Source organism: Oncorhynchus keta, chromosome 1 (assembly GCF_023373465.1).
Source record: "Oncorhynchus keta strain PuntledgeMale-10-30-2019 chromosome 1, Oket_V2, whole genome shotgun sequence".
Classification (NCBI taxonomy): Eukaryota; Metazoa; Chordata; class Actinopteri; order Salmoniformes; family Salmonidae; genus Oncorhynchus; species Oncorhynchus keta.
In genome coordinates this window covers 66,100,251-66,117,654 of record NC_068421.1, presented here as the reverse complement: position 1 = coordinate 66,117,654, position 17,404 = coordinate 66,100,251, and the positions used below count along the sequence as shown (strand labels likewise).

At 42.5% G+C, this 17,404-nt stretch overlaps 1 protein-coding gene across 4 annotated transcripts in view; it reads left to right on the top strand.

The window, feature by feature from the left end:
• Positions 1–17,404, top strand: part of LOC118391197 (voltage-dependent R-type calcium channel subunit alpha-1E) — a 121,263-nt gene that overhangs the window by 20,867 nt on the left and 82,992 nt on the right. The gene's annotated exons all lie outside the window — the stretch shown is intronic.

Below are 17,404 nucleotides of genomic sequence, written 5' to 3'. Positions count from 1 at the left end.
GGTTGGAGCCATTAAAACTTGTTTTTCAACCACTCCACAAATGTCTTGTTAACAAACTATAGTTTTGGCTAGTCGGTTAGGATATCTACTTTGTGCATGACACAAGTAATTTTTACAACAATTGTTTACAGACAGATAATTTCACTTATAATTCACTGTATCACAATTCCAGTGGGTCAGAAGTTTACATACACTAAGTTGACTGTGTCTCTAACAGTTTTAGAAACTTCAGAGCGTTTTCTATCCAATGCTACCAATTATATGCATATCCTAGCTTCTGGGCCTGAGTAACAGGCAGTTTACTTTAGGCATGTCAGTCATCCGAACTTCCGAATACTGCCCCCTAGCCTTAAGAAGGTCTTACAGTCAGTTTCTTAACAGGTGCATGTTTATAAATAATTGGAAGAAGCAATTTCATAAATTCATCAAGTCCAATGTCTAGATGCTCATTATTAATCGCCTCAATCACATTTTTGACATCATCCACATAAGAGTCACTGCCAAATCTTTTGTATGATCTCTTATACACTATTTTAGCTTTATACACTCCTTTAGGCCCAGGTTTTGGAACTTTGTCTTTCTTGGATATAGCCACTATACTGTGGTCACTGCATCCAATGGGTATGGATACAGCTTTAGATCAAAGTTCTATAGTATTAGTAAAAATGTGATCAATACATGTGGAGGATCTTGTTTTTGTAGTGTTTGTAGACATCCTGGTAGGTTGATTAATAACCTGAAACAGATTCCAGGCAGTGGTTACAATGATAAGCTTCCTCTTAAGTGGACAGCTTGATGAAACCAGTCAATATTCAGATCCCCAAGAAAGTAGACCTCTCACATACACTATCTGTTTGTCTGTTGCCAGTTCGTATGGTTTGTCAAGTCAACCAACGTTTTGTTTCTCAGCTCCTGCTTTTCCCCAGTCTCTCTTTTCTCGCCCTCCTAGTTTTGACCATTGCCTGTCCTGACTCTGAGCCTGCCTGCCGTCTGGTGCCTTTGTCCCTACTCTGGATTACCAACCCCTGCCTGCCTTGACCTGTCGTTTGCCTGCCCCTGTTGTTGTAATGAACATTGTTACTTCAACACAGTCTTACCTGAGTCTTACCTAAAACGTGATACTATCAAGCATTTAAAATCAAATCAAATCCAAATCAAATACCTCTCTGGTATTTCACACATATTATTTAGATACTGACTGTTAGCACTTTGTAGCCTATACCAACACCCCAAAAGAGAAGGTTTTTGATGTTCCAAGTGAACCTGCAACCACAACACTTCAATAAAACTTGACATGAGATATTTTACAGGGATTTGGCTCTGAATATATACAGCAACACTTCCCCCATAAGCATTCCTTTCTCTTCGATAGGCGTTATTTCCCTGTACTGCTACTGATGTATCATCAAATGAATTATCTAAGTGAGTCTCAGAAATGGCTAATTATGAATGTTATCTGATGTTAGCAAGTTATTGATTTCATGAACCTAATTTCTAAGGCTATATATATTAAAATGGGCTATTTTCAGCCCTGTCCTGGGTAGCTTATCATAATATCGAAAAGAGCAAACAAAGCAAGAGAAAAAAATATACATTCAGCAGTCCATTAATCAGTTGGTGTGTGTAAATAAGTATGTGTGTGTGCTGCAGGGTTGAAACTACAAATCCATTGGCTTGGCTCTCTCATCCCTTCCAGGCTTTTGGGAGGGAGGGTAGACAATAAGCCTGTCATAGCGGATGTAAGCAATGTCCCCACGCGCTCTGGCAGCTTTCATGGCTGGGATAAGTTCTTTCCTCTTCTGGCGCAGAGCTTCGTGATAGTCCTCATTGAGGAAGATATACTGTGCATTCAGAAAAGTATTCAGACCCCTTGTCTTTTCCATTTTTTTCCAATTACAGCCAAATTTTTTCCAATTACAGCCAAATAAAATTCATTAAATATTTTTTTCCTCTCATCAATGTACACACAATACCCATTTTTTCGCTATTTATAAAAATTGTAAAACTGAAATATCACATTTACATAAGTATTCAGACCCTTTACTCAGTACTTTGTTTAAGCACCTTTGGCAACGATTACAGCCTTGAGTATTCTTGGGTATGACGCTACAAGCTTTGAACACCTGTATTTGGAAAGTTTCTCCTATTATTTTCAGCAGATCCTTTCAAGCTCTGCCAGGTTAGATGGGGAGTGTTGCTGCACAGCTATTATTAGGTCTCTCCAGAGATGTTCGATCAGGTTCATGTCCGGCATCTGGCTGGGCCGCTCAAGGACATTCAGACTTGTCCTGAAGCCACTCCTGCGTTGTCTAGGCTGTGTGCTTAGGGTCGTTGTCCTATTGGAAGGTGAACCTTCGCACCAGTCTGAGGTCCTGAGCTGTGTGGAGCAGGTTTTCATCATGGATCTCTCTGTACTTTGCTCTGTTCGATCCTGTCTCCCAGTCTCTGCCGCTGAAAAACATCCACACAGCACAGCATGATGCTGCCACCACCATGCTTCACTGTAGGGATGGTGCCAGGTTTCCTCCAGACGTGACACTTGGCATTCAGGCCAGAAAATCTTGTTTCTCATGGTCTGAGAGTCTTTAGGTTCTTCTTGGCAAACTCCAAGCAGGCTGTCATGTACCTTTTACTGAGGAGTGACTTCCTTCTGGCCACTCTACCATAAAGGCCTGATTGGTGGTGTACTGCAGAGATGGTTGTCCTTCTGGAGAGTTCTCTCATCTCCACAGAGGAACTATAGAGCTCTGTCAGAGTGACCATCAGGTTCTTGGTCATCCCCTTGACCAACGCCCTTCTCCCCCGATTGCTCAGTTTGGCCAGGCAGTCAGCTCTAGGAAGAGTCATGGTGGTTCCAAACTTCTTCCATTTAGGAATGATGGAGGCCACTGTGTTTTTGGGGACCAATGCTGCACAAATGTCTTGGTACCCTTCCGGGGGATCTGTGCCCCGACACAATCCTGTCTCGGAGCTGTATGGACAATTCTTCCAACCTCATGGCTTGGTTTTTGCTCTGACATGCACTGTCAACTGTGGGCCCTTATATAGACAGGTGCGTGCCTTTCCATCATGTCCAAGCAATTGAATTTACCACAGGTAATTTGTGGAAACATCTCAAGGATGATCAATGGAAACAGAATGTACCTGAGCTCAATTTTGAGTCTCATAGCAAAGGGTCTGAATACTTATGTAAATAAGGTATTTCTGTTTTTTATTTTTAATATATTTGCATATCTCCTCTCAAGTTCTTGGCTCTTTCCAGAACAGCTACCTTGTCCTTGAACCTCAGGAACGTGACCTCTTTCAGCCTGGGCCTGTCACCTGGGCCGATGGTGGGTTTTCCATTTCTGTGGGTGCGCTCCACCTCAATCTGTCCACAACCATGTTGTTCCACCTTGATTATCCCTCGAGACAATCTGATTTCTCTGTCATTGTTATCATGGATTCACATACAGAACTGATGTCCTCTCCCAATAATTTACAGATTGTGTTCATTTTGCTCTTCTCCTGTTTAAACTCATCGAGCTGACCCTGGGAGATCTGCAAACTGTTCTTCAGGTCTCTGGTCAGGTCGTCCATTCTTTTATTAGTTCACTCCACCAGTATTTGGACAAAACACTTGAAGCTATATTGTTGTTGTTGTAACAACTGCTTGTATAATTATTTTTGTTCGTTTAAATTATCCTTCACCTGTAATAGAGAGACACCACTGTCCTCAACGGTGCTCCTGCCGGCTTTGGTCTTTGTCATGGTAGTAAAGTAGGTTACGCTCTTACTCCCCGCAGTTCCAGACAGGGCAGGTTGCAGGGAAGATTGAAAACAACAACAAACAGCAGGGCTCCAGACAGCCACAAGCCCGGGACAATCCACGGTCCCAGCCACAATGGCTAACCGTATCACGGGCTGCTTTCTAGCCCTCAAGAAAACCCTGTTAACTTGTTTGTTTTAAACTCTAGTCTGCACTTTGTTTCTCTGTCTTCAGGGACATTGTGACATGAATGATTTGGACCTGCTTCACCTCCATCCAGATCTGGCTGTGTATCAGCGCTGACTTATGACCCGTGCTGCAGACTGAGACATGTATATGGCAGAGCTTTGAAAAGTGGGGCAATTCAATCCTTGACTCTAGGCAGGATTTACAGCTGTGTCTGAGAGTAGAGGAGAGGAGAGACGGATGTGACGGAGCGGGACGGTGCAGGAGTGTCCACACAGACAGGACAGACAGACAGGACAGACAGCTATCACAGCTAGCAGGCCCATTGTTCTTCCTGGGCTTTATAGCCAGGCAGCTATTTTAAAAAGGCTTCTAATGGGAGAGTTTCTCAGTTTCCGTCCTGTCACAGCATCAGCAAAGAAACTAGCACTGGCAGAGCCGACAGAGCCATAATGACGGGAAGAGGAGTAAGTATTGGGAGCCCATGGTTAGTGTCACATTTAGGAGTGAGCAGGAGGAGTGAGCAGATGAGGGCTGACTGTACTTTGAGTGTGCCGTGGGTCTGGTCACAGCTCCATGAAGGAGTGACTGTGTTAATCAGACATTCAGTCTGTTGGTTCTCTTCACCATGTGATTCGGGTGCTGTGCTGATCTGTTCACACACTATTATTATCTCAGGCTGACTTAAGAGAGGGTGTTCCGTGACAATGTGGCTCTGGAATGGGCTGGCCAGAGGCAATGCTTTACTGAACCTAAGGGAGGATCCCAGACAGTGTAGGCTTCTATCATTCAGCCGTCACGCACACACGCCCCTGCCCACATATGCTCACACACACACACACACACACACACACACACACACACACACACACACACACACACACACACACACACACACACACACACACACACACACACACACACACACACACACACACACACACACACACACACACACACACACACACACACACACACACACACACACACACACACACACACACACACACACACACACACACACACACACACACACACACACACACACACACACACACACACACACACACAGTCTCAAGAGTCCATCTGCTGTGTGATCCATTGATGAGTATGGACAAGGCAGGGGAGTTTGTGTCTCCTGGAGCAGTGCCCATGGTGACCCTCCACTATGTCCCTCTGTTCTGGTCTGACCACCAGGGACAGCATGTCAATAGACTCTGTTTGGAGGTTTCACATAATGCTTTGGGACATCCAACTGGTTCAGGGAGTAAATCATTATTTCTGGACAGAAAGAGTATTATTGACCCCTTTATATTTTTGTGTGGACTGTTTTCACTTCATTCAACAACATTATGAATTGTGTTAGAGTAGGCAATGGAGTGAACGTGTTTTATCTCTTATTTAGGATTTGTCTAGTGAATGATAATCGGATTGGTCAAGTACCCACGGTGAGCACTTGTTGCTGTGCTTCAAAGAGAGGATGAGTGGGAGAGACACAGGGAGAGATTTTAGAGAGCTGTCTGCTCCTCTCTACACAAGTGCACTGGAAAGCTTTTGAAATCAGACAAAACAGTTATGATTTTTAGGGTAGTGTACATTATTACTTGTTAAAGGTTTGGTAAATTGCTGTTAAAGTGTCACAGTTTGTTATATTTGTGAGAGAGATAGGCCTCCTCCACAAACTTAAGGCATTGTTCAAGTTTTGTAAGATGGAGAGAACATGTACTTCTCTAGGAAGAAAGGGGCTGGTTCTCTGTACTGCTTCTCTATATCACAGCATGATACAAACAAGCCCCCTTACAGATATTTGAAAATTATCAGGATGTTAAAGGTCCCTGTTTCTGTCCTCTGCTCTTTGTCACCGTGTATTGATAATGAACTAAATCAGTTTATACTGTATCCTCAGAAAGAAAAGTGAAGGCAGATTAACCACAAACACAACTGAATTATACTCCTCTTGTCTTTGCTCAGTCTCTCTATGGTCCCCTCTAAAGGATATAGTACCCTGAACTATAATAGATATGACCAGTATATTGAATTTGATCAACCTTTCTGTTTCCCATCTGGTCTCAGTGTTCAACATATAGTACAAAAAAATATCCAGCCATGTTGTAACTCTCAGAGGACTTATAGGCTATTATAAAACGGGTGGTTCGAGCCCTGAATGCTGATTGGCTGAAAGCCGTGGTATATCAGAACGTATACCACGGATATGACACATTTGTTATTTTTACTGTTCTAATTATGTTGGTAACCAGTTTGTAGGAGCAATAAGGCACCTCAGGGGTTTGGGGTTTATGGCCAATATACCAGTGTCACGTCTACTCCCGCTCCTCCTCTCTGGCGCTCGTAGTCGCTAGTTTTCTTATCATTACACACACCTGTCACCATCGTTACGCGCACCTGCGCCTGATGAGACTCACCTGGACTCCATCACCTTCCTGATTACCTCCCCTATAACTGTCACTCCCTTTGGTTCTTTCCTCAGATGTTATTGTTTCTGTTTATATGTTTCATGTCTGTACGCTACTCGTGTTTCTTGTTTTGTTCCATGTTCGTTTATTTATTAAATTCACTCCCTGTACTTGCTTGCTGATTATTAGTGTATACGTTACAACCAGGGCTAAGGGCTGTTCTTAGGCATAATGCAACTTGACCATATACCACAACCCCTTGGGCCTTATTGCTTAAATATAGCCTGTGCTTTCAAGTGACAACACTGGGATCATGCAGTGTTAACTTCTGCAATGTTAACACCCTTTGGGCTTTGGTTGGTATATGAATTTGAGGATGCAATTTCCAACCAAATCCTAAAAGACATGGAATATATTTTTTCTATGTGGGTTATTACATTTGTATGCTGCTGTAAAGAAACCAGATGGCTCTACTGTATAGTTCTTCTACTGTTTCTCTTTCTATTTACCTCTTGATCAGACAAACAAAGACACCTGGCATCTGCTAAGGATAATTAATATCTATAGCAGCACAAATGATCAACCTGTGGTTTTATTCCCCGTGGTGTGGGTTTGTGGGGCAAGCAATGTTAAGGTAACTCACCATTCTCCCTTTTCCTGTAGAAATGTGTTTTGTAATTGTTTTGGAGTCACATTGTTTCACTGGGACACAAGGTATTTGCTGAAATTGTCCTCAGGGAGCTTCAAATGGCCCATTTAGGTGAAATTGCGTTTTCACTTCTGTAGGATGCCTTTTCTAACTCCTCTCTATGAATAGTACATGTTTTCATTATTGGCTGTATTGATATCCATGTTCTACAGCACATATGTCAGAGTCAAGGCCCGCGGGCCACATCCGGCCCGCGAGAAGGTTTTTTACGGCCCCTGGGATGATCTTGATTTATTATTAGAACCGGCCCGCAGACCGCAGCAAGCCGGCAGCCCGCAGATCTTTTACACGCACCAATACTACATTTCCCACAATGCAACGGTGACGCACCGAGCAGTAGGCTGCTTCATTTCAATATTTATTGGCACAGCAGTTGTCAGCATCACAGTAAAATTAACTTTCAGATACCCATCAAAAATGGCAAAACGGAAGGTGGACACTGAGAACCGGGGTTTCAAACAAGGTGGGAGTCGGAGTATTTGTTCACGGAGGTAGCTGGAAAACCTGTGTGTCTTCTGTGTGGAGAAAGTGTGGCGGTACTGAAAGAGTATAATCTGAGACGACATTATGAAACGAAACACGCGGACAAAAACAAGAATATGGACATGGAACAAAGGCTACAAAAGGCAGAGGAATTAAAACGAGGCCTCAAATCTCGACAGGCTCTGTTCAAAAAAGCCAAATCACAAGGCCAGGCTGCTGTCAAGGCCAGTTTTATTTTGGCAGAAGAGATCGCTAAATCAGCCCGGCCATTTACGGAGGGGGATTTCATCAAAACTGCATGATTAAAGTTTGTGACGAAGTTTGCCCAGAAAAAAGGCAACTCTTTTTAAATGTGAGTCTGAGCAGAAACACCATTGCCGAGAGAGTAGACCAGTTGTCCATCAATCTAAAAGAGCAGCTTGTGAAAAAGGGAAAAGATTTCATTGCATATTCCTTGGCTGTGGATGAGAGCACCGACATTTCTGACATTGCCCAGTTGTCAATTTTCATCCGCGGAGTGGACTCCAGCCTAAGCGTGACAGAGGAGTTTTTGGCTTTACGTCCTATGCATGGCACAACTACGGGGCATGATTTGTATGAAGAGGTGTCAAGATGTGTAAATGAGATGGAGCTGCCTTGGGAAAAACTCGTGGGTTTGACAACCGACGGAGCACCTGCGATGTGTGGACACAGGAGCGGACTGGTGGCGAAGATACGGGAAAAGATGCAAGAGGAAAACGCGACAGGTGAGCTGACAGCTTATCATTGTATCATACACCAGGAAGCGTTGTGCGGTAAAGCCTTGAAAATGGAGCATGTAATGAGCATCATCACGCGCACAGTTAACTTTATCAGAGCCAAAGGTTTGAATCACCGCCAGTTCAAGGCATTTCTGACGGAGTTAGAAACGGAGCATGGTGATTTGCCTTATCACACAGAGGTGCGATGGCTAAGCCAGGGAAAGGTGCTTCAAAGATGTTTCGAGCTTCGTGAGGAGATTTGTCTGTTCTTGGACAGCAAAGGGAAAGACACAACACAACTCCGAGACGAAATGTTTCTGTGTGAAATGGCTTTTCTGTGTGACATTACGAGTCATCTGAATGCAATGAACTTGCAGCTGCAGGGTCGGGATCGTGTCATCTCTGATATGTACAGTACAGTGAAGACATTTAAAACCAAACTGACTCTGTGGGAGACGCAGATGCGGAAAGAAAATTTGAGCCACTTTCCCAGCTGCCAGACCATGAAAGAGAAGCTCTCTACCAGTGCGTTCCCGAGCGCACAGTTGGCTGATAAAATAGGTATGCTTGCCGCTGACTTTCGACGCCGATTTGCTGACTTTGAAGCACAAAAAGCAGGTTGGAACTGCTCGGTAACCCATTTGCTGTTGACGTGGAAAGCTCACCACCAAACCTCCAAATGGAGTTGATTGACCTCCAATGCAATGATGCACTGAGGGCAAAATATGCGGCAGTGGGTGCTGCGGAGTTCGCCCGTTTCCTCCCCGACACAATGCCCCAGCTGCGCATCCAGGCTGCTCAAACGTTGTCTATGTTTGGCAGCACATACCTGTGTGAACAACTGTTTTCTTTGATGAACTTGAACAAAACATCACACAGAAGTCGACTTACTGCTGAACACCTCCACTCAATTCTGAGGATTTCCTCAGCTCAGAGCCTTACCCCGAACATTGATGAACTTGTGGAAAAGATGGGACACCACCAAGTATCACCCTCAACCTCAAACAAGTGAACATTACTGTGCAATCACATATTTAGAGTTTTTACTCAGTTCAAGTTTAAAAGTTAAAGTTTAATATTTGTTTTCACTGCATGTTACTTCTCCTTAAACAAAGTGTTGTTTTTGATTAATAGATTTTTGCACTTTATTTTATTGTATTTCAATCCAATTATATTTTTAAAATATTTCAGTTGAGTGGATGATAGAAAATTGCTATTATTGTTTTTTTCTTTGAAGTAAATTTAGCCCACTTTTGCTAAAATAGAAAATATAGGCTACTGATGGTGCCTTGAATACCGGTTTCTTTCATTTAATGTTCATGTTATGGGGATTTTTATATAAAGGAAATTTGTCTTTTGTGTCTGTTGAAAATTAAAGATTACTGACAGAGCCATAAGAAAATATTGCTTTATTTATCTGATCATATTGGAATATATTTGTTAGGTTTTCAGTAGGTTCAATTAGGTTCACTAGACTATATGCGTCATTTAAAAATTTTTCAATGAACATTCGAACAGTCCGGCCCTCGGCTTGTAGCTAAATTTTTTATTTGGCCCTCCGTCCATTTGACTTTGACACCCCTGTTCTACAGGATACCTTAGATATAGTTAGGGTGTTTGACTGTGTTTGACCAAAGCGTTTGGTTTGGGGACACTGAAATCAAATGGGCCTTCCTTAGCACAGGGAGGTACAGGCTTCCTCCTGCTACACACACATCATGGCCTTTGATAGCTGCCCACTACTGGACTGTCTGAAAGGGCTGGTATCCCTGGGTGTGGATCCAGTTCCCACACATAAAAAGTGCCCACAGACTGCAAAACAAATGACTGAACTCAGCTTCAACTTTTGTTTTTAATGTAGTGGCTTTAGGGCCTGTAGTTGTAGTATACAGTTAGCTCAGGCCCTCTGGTCCAGTGGGAGATTCAGGGGTGAGGCTGGGCAAGGGCATTCCTGGGATGCATGGAGATACAGACAGAGATTATGAATGAAATAAAAGGCTCTTTGACGTCTGCATGTGGTAGTTATGTAATGGAGGAAGAGACTCACCCTGCTGGGTCAATATGGAGTGTAATATAGTTGAGACATTCAGTTTAGTATTGTAGGCTACTAGGTGATACAGTAACCATTGATGTCAGATGCCTGAGAGTACAATTTTTGAGAAAACATGATTTCATCCTGGCATCCTGGTGTAACATAAGCTATTTTTCACAGCAGATGGCCGCCAGCGAGAGAATGCTCTTCCAAATACAGTATTTTGCTTAGAAACTGTCATGTGTCAAGGTTCTCTGGTACACTATAAACATATAGAGCAACAGAATGAATTTAGCATATTATGTTTCAGTTTCAATTTTTATTGTCATGTGCACAAGTAGGGTGAAATGCCTTTCTTGCAAGCTCTTTCCCAACAATGCAGTAATAAATAACCTATATCTACAAAAGTATGTGGACACCCCATTCAAATGAGTGGATTCGGCTATTTCAGCCACACCCATTTCTGACAGGTGTATACAATCCAGAACACAGCCATGCAATCACCATAGACAAACATTGACAGTTGCATGGCCTTACTGAGGAGCTCAGTGACTTTGAACGTGGCACCGTCATAGGATGCCTCCTTTCCAACAAGTCAGTTCGTCAACTGTCTGCCCTACTAGAGCTGCCCGGTCAAAACGTCTAGGAGCAACAACGGCTCAGCCACAAAGTGGTAGGCTACACAAGCTCACAGAACAGGACCGCCGAGTGCAGAACCAGGTTCCAAACTGCCTTTGGGAGCTACGTCAGCACAATAACTGATCGTCGGGAGCTTCATGAAATGGGTTTCCATGGCCGAGCAGCCCCACACAAGCCAAATATCACCATGCGCAATGTCAAGCATCCGCTGGTGTAAAGCTCGCTGCCATTGGACTCTAGAGGAATAGAAACGCGTTCTCTGGAGTGATGAATCCCGCCTCACTATCTGGCAGTCCAACAGGACAATTTAAAAAAAATAAAAAACAACAACATTTTTACCCCTTTTTCTCCCCAATTTCGTGGTATCCAATTGTTTTAGTAGCTACTATCTTGTCTCATCGCTACAACTCCCGTACGGGCTCGGGAGGGACGAAGGTTGAAGGTCATGCATCCTACGATACACAACCCAACCAAGCCACACGGATTCTTAAGACAGCGCGCATCCAACCCGAAAGCCAGCCGCACCAATGTGTCAGAGGAAACACTGTGCACCTGGCAACCTTGGTTAGCGTGGCAACCTTGGTTAGCATTGTCATGTTTCAGCATGACAATGCCCCCGTGCACAAAGAGTGGTCCATACAGAAGTTTGTCGAGATTGGTGTGGAAGACCCCTCAGGAAACTAAAAAGATTTGGTATGGGTACTCAGATCCTCAAAAGGTTCTACAGCTGCAACATCGAGAGCATCCTGCCTGACTGGTTGCATCACTGCCTTGTACGGCAACTGCTCGGCCTCCAACCGCAAGGCACTTCAGAGGGTAGTGTGTACGGCCGGGTACATCACTGGGGCTAAGCTGCCTGCCATTCAGGACCTCTACACCAGGTAGTGTCAGAGGAAGGCCCTAAAAATTGTCAAAGACCCCAGCCACCCCAGTCATAGACTGTTCTCTCTACTACCGCATGGCAAGCATTACCGGAGTGCCAAGTCTAGGACCAAAAGGCTTCTCAACAGTTTTTACCCCCAAGCCATAAGACTCATGAACCGGTAATCAAATGGCTACCCGGACTCTTTGCATTGTGTGTCCACCCAAACCCCTCTTCTACACTGCTGCTGCTCTTTGTTTGTCATATATGCACTTTAACTATACATTCATGTACATACTACATCAATTAGCCCGACTAACTGGTGCCCCCGCACATTGGCTATTTATCATATATGCATAGTCACTTTAACCATACCTACATGTACATACTACCTCAATTTGCCTAATTAACCGGTGGTGCCTGTATATAGCCTCTCTACTGTATATAGCCTCTCTACTGTATATAGCCTCGCTACTGTATATAGCCTCGCTACTGTTATTTTTCACTGTCTTTTTACTGTAGTTTTTATTTCTTTGCTTATCTATTGTTTACCTAATATCTATTTTTTACTTAAAAATTGCACTGTTGGTTAGGGCCTGTAAGTAAGTAGTTCACGGTAAGGTTGTTGTTGTATTCCTGTTGTATTCGGCACACGTGACAAATAAACTTTGATTTGATTTAATAGGGGCCAAATCTTTTCCGCAAAACTAAGTGATGAACATGTGAACAAGCAGATAATGCACTTTGTCTTCATAAAGTACATGATAATGAGGTCTTCTGAAATCCCCAGTGAATCAGAGCAGTTTGGAAATAATCTGTAAGCTCCAGTTATTCATATGAAATCGAGGTGTCGTCATTGACACTTCTCTGTCTCTCTCTGTTGTCTCTCTATCCTTGAGTGTCTATCACTGGTTCTCTATATTACACCTTGTGACAATTAGCTAAGTGTAGATCTGGTGGTGAGTGAATGATTCATAAGACACAGAGGAACAGAGCAGGGTTGGTGTGAGACGAGCCCTCATCAAAACACAAGGCTCTCTCTCTGAGTACTGTAGAGTAGACAGGTTATAGAGCGGTTATATATAGGTGCAAATACACAGAGTGCTGGCTAACATTTGGCCATGTGTCTTACTGGTCCATATGTATTACTGGTGATGGCTTATGTCATTGAAGGTCCCCACCACCTTATTTAATCACCATGGTCACCATAGTCTTGCCACGTGAGTCATTGTATTTGTCATTGCATTTGAATATTGTAATATATACTGAGGAGTGATGCAGGCCTGTTGTGACTGGTGTGGGTCGTGTGTTACCATGACAACAGCCCAGGGTCAGGGTGACTGATTGAGACAGACGGTGTTTGTTGTCTGTCTCTCAGGCTATAAAAAGGCCCCATCACACTTACCACAGACACACCATCATGGGCAAACACATAAAAGGTGTCTTGTCGAAACGGTGAAGGCACAAAGGTAGGCCTTGGTTACAGCAATCTGTCAAAAGCAAAGACTTCAATGACGCAGCTGAACTCTCCATGTCCTCCCTATCAAAGTAGTCAGTTAGATAACTTCCTAACCTAGATTTGCCCTCAAGAAATTACAGCTGTCTGTCATTTGACATAATGTTAATGACAGGTGTCAATCATGTCACGATATTGATAGTATTATGACTTACAGTATGTCACTGTCAAGTGAATTACTATTGTTGTTTCTTGTGTGTGGATTTACAGTTGAAAATGACACCAGCGGATCATTATCAGAAACGGAGGTAAATAGGATCAGTAATGAGTGTGAATTCTGCAGCTGAGGGTCCAAGTGGTGTTAAAAGTGAACAGCTTTTGTTTCCTGGCATGATGCAGTAAAATCAGTGACAATACATTGTTCCCTTGCATGCAGTGGTAGCAGTGACAGTGGATCGTCCTTACCCAGGCTTTGTGCTGCTGAGGTACTCCCACACTGCTCTGCTTTCTGGCACAAAGAGATAGCATCCTTTCCTTCTGGAGCCTCCCACAGTGTCTTCACTCCTCACAGGGTTTTAACATGCTGGATTATTCTCCTAGGTTGAAAACTTAAAAAACAAACACCGTTGCTTCTGAATTTTGTTGCGTAAATTGTATTTGCTGAATGAAATATTAAATTGTAGGAATGTGCACCATCTACATAGATAGGGTTTGTCCAGTATCCAGATTTTCATACTGTCATACCGTTTCTGTATCATACCGGGTTATACGGTATTATAATATACATTATTATAGAGCCACTTGCACACATATTTTTTTTATCAATATTATTTTTGACACACAAAACAATTTAGGCAACAGGGATCTTGATCCAGGAGGGGATTGAATGTCTCTAGTCTGGGTACCAGTCTCTTTAGCTAACATTAACCTCATTGCCACTCCATGTCATTACCAAAGAGACCTTCGTTTCGCAGTGGTTTAAAATACTTAAGTAAAAATACTTTTAAAGTACTACTTAAGTTGCTTTTTTTTTAGGCATTTGTACTTTACTTTACTATTTATATTTTTGACTACTTTTACTTTTATTTCACTACATCCCTAAAGAAAATAATGTACTTATTACTCTATACATTTTCCCTGACACCCAAAAGTACTCAAGTTACATTTTCAATGCTTAGCAAGACAGGAAAGTAGTCCAATTCACTCACTTATCAAGAGAACATCCCTGGTCATCCCTACTGCCTCTGATCTGGAGGACTCACTAAACACAAATGCTTTGTTTGTAAATCATATCTGTGTGTTGTAGTGTGCCCCTAGCTATCTGTAAATAAAAAAACAATTTGGTTTTCTTATTATTAGCAATTTGAAATTATTTATACTTTTACTTTTGATACTTAAGTATATTTTTGTAATTATATTTACTTTTGATACTTAAGTATATTTAAATCCAAACTACTTTTAGACTTTTACTAAAGTAGTAGTTTTCTGGGTGACTTACTTTTACTTGAGTCATTTTCTACGAAGGTATCTTTACTTTTACTCAAGTATGACAATTGGGTACTTTTTCTGCCACGGGCATTTCAGCAATCTCCATATGCAGCTGGATTTATGGTGGAGTTGCTCATTGGTTGTTGGAAACATCATTCATATTTTCAATGACAAAATGTGTAGCCTCAAAAATAGCATTACAATTAGAATAAAGTGAAAAACAAACATTTAGCTGCTAGCTAGGCTGAAAATCAAAGCAGGGGTTTTGTGGTTTCAATTGCAGTATGTATTTAGTTTTAGACGTGAGTTAGCAACTTTTGACAGAATGGTTTCATCTGTACAAACAAAAAATGGTTGCTTAGCAAACGGTATTGAAATCATACCGTCAGTTTTTCAAAATATATCTGGTATACAGTGTAAACGGTAAATTACGTAAATCGAATGTAAAGTTCTCTTTGTACTTTATTTATGCCTTCTGTTGAATGGGACTTAACGGCTACACATGTACTGTAACTATGTATCATCAAGCTCATGTACCGAGCCTACACGTGTGTCTGCCCAGTGGCCACTCTCTCTGTCCATTAATATAGACCAGACCAGAGTACAGCTCACCTGGCTGGCTCCTCACAAATCACAAGGGTGTCTGCCTGAGCAGGAAGTCCATCAGCAGAATAAATGGGGATTACATTTTTAGCTCCTAGATCCCCCAGTCTCCATAACAACTAAAGAGCAGGCCAGACTTGGTAATGATTTGGAGAAGGGGAGGAGGCTCTGTCTGTTCTCAGCTCATCCTAGATGGAATAATATCATTTCTGTCTCTGTATGGACGTGCTATTTTAAGATCTCTATCCAGTCTTAATTAAAATGGCTGACACCCCAGATGTGACTAATCTTCAGGCTATAATTGGATCTATGCCATATTCAATGTACTCTGTATTATTTATGTGTAACACTGTGTTAACAGAAAATGACAAAACAGGGATATAGCAATTTACTAATGTTGAAAAAAGTACCCCCTTCTTTGTTGTTTGAAGACATCATCTGCAGCCGCACGTCATTTAATCTCTGTATCTCTGAATTCAGACCTCAGGTTTTTACTTTGAAATTTGTTCTTGGAACTAAGCCTTAGCATCTCTCTCCAGTAAGTCCTGCTTGCTGTGTTCAGAGGGGTCCCAGACTACACAACACTGGCGTCCTGTCGGATCTGGACAGAGAGAATTGAAAGGCAAAAATGAATGAGGGCGAAAACAGTGAGAGGGGTGACCACGGGTTGTCTATCACTCCCATTATGGTGTAAAGTGAGTCGCGCTGGAAGTGTATTTAGAGAGAGAGGGATGAGGAGAAAACGGGGGAAGGGGGAGCTGAATCCCCCCGAGTGTGCACAGCAGCCTAGTGCCACTAACACGTGAAGGAGAGGAGGGAAGGAGTAATGGAGGAGATTGGGAGTACACAGTAAACATTTAGGCCTCCCTGAGCTGTATCTACAATGTGTACCCTCCTATTAAGAGGCACATCAGAGAAAGGACAACATTTGCATTTTATAATGAGCTGCTTCACATGTGCTGCAGGTAGCTGCTGTCTGTGGACTGCACCATTTTATCCAGGGTGCTGAAACTCTATGCCCAATGCTTAAAGTATTGAAACTCTGTGATCTTGTTTTCATTCAGTGTTTTAGTATGTAAGCCACAGCAAGAATACGATTCAATAATATATGTATCTATTTAACAGTTTACAGCATATTAGCCAGAATGTGCATTGCCTTGATAGAGCTGCAGCCTTCATTTCCTTAATAGAATTTGTCCTTCCTCCTACGCAGTGCAGCCAAAAAGAAGACTTGTTTTCTCCTGCATTCACTGCCTGTTGTAGACCCTCACACTCCCTATTATTTGTGTCTGCGTGCAGGCACACCTGTGTGCCTTTCACAAACAAGAACCAGTGAAACCAGATTGCTTGAACAACAGTACCCCCTTCCCCTCCCTGCTCCTCCTGAACCTTCGGAGAGGGACACATCTATAATGGCTGGTGTCATTTTACTCCAGTCTGATGGGAAAACATACCTAATGTGGTTAGCTGCACACATGTGACAGATGACTCCGATGATAAGACCCAGAGATGAAGTGCTAGGATAGCTGCTGAATGTTAGCTAAACAGAGTAGGAGCAGAATTACACTAATGGACCATTTCACTGCAATATTGATCTGTCAATCATATGTGTTGAGTCTTGACCAATGCTATTTTATTGTTTAAAATCAGGAATTTTCTAAGATTCTAGTATTATCCATGAGTAATAGCCACGAATAGTCTTAAGTGTAGACCAATTTGTAAAATATAACAGCCTTGATAGACTGTGTCGTGTTGTTTTGAGCCAATTTTGTTCTAATAGCATGAAGGGGACACACGGTTCTAATTGCGTAGGTACATAGTTTAATTAGAGCTAATCAGACTGTGTCATGAAGAAGTGTCATGTTTTCCTGGGGAGCTGATGTGATGAATATACCGCCAACAAGTACTTTATTTGGGGGCACCAGTGCCAATACATTACCCTCTCCCCCAACTGTGGTACAGGTTCAGTCATGACCGGTCCTGGACCTGCACAAAGAAATGTATCACACAATGCCTGATTCAGATCATGTTTGACATTACATTC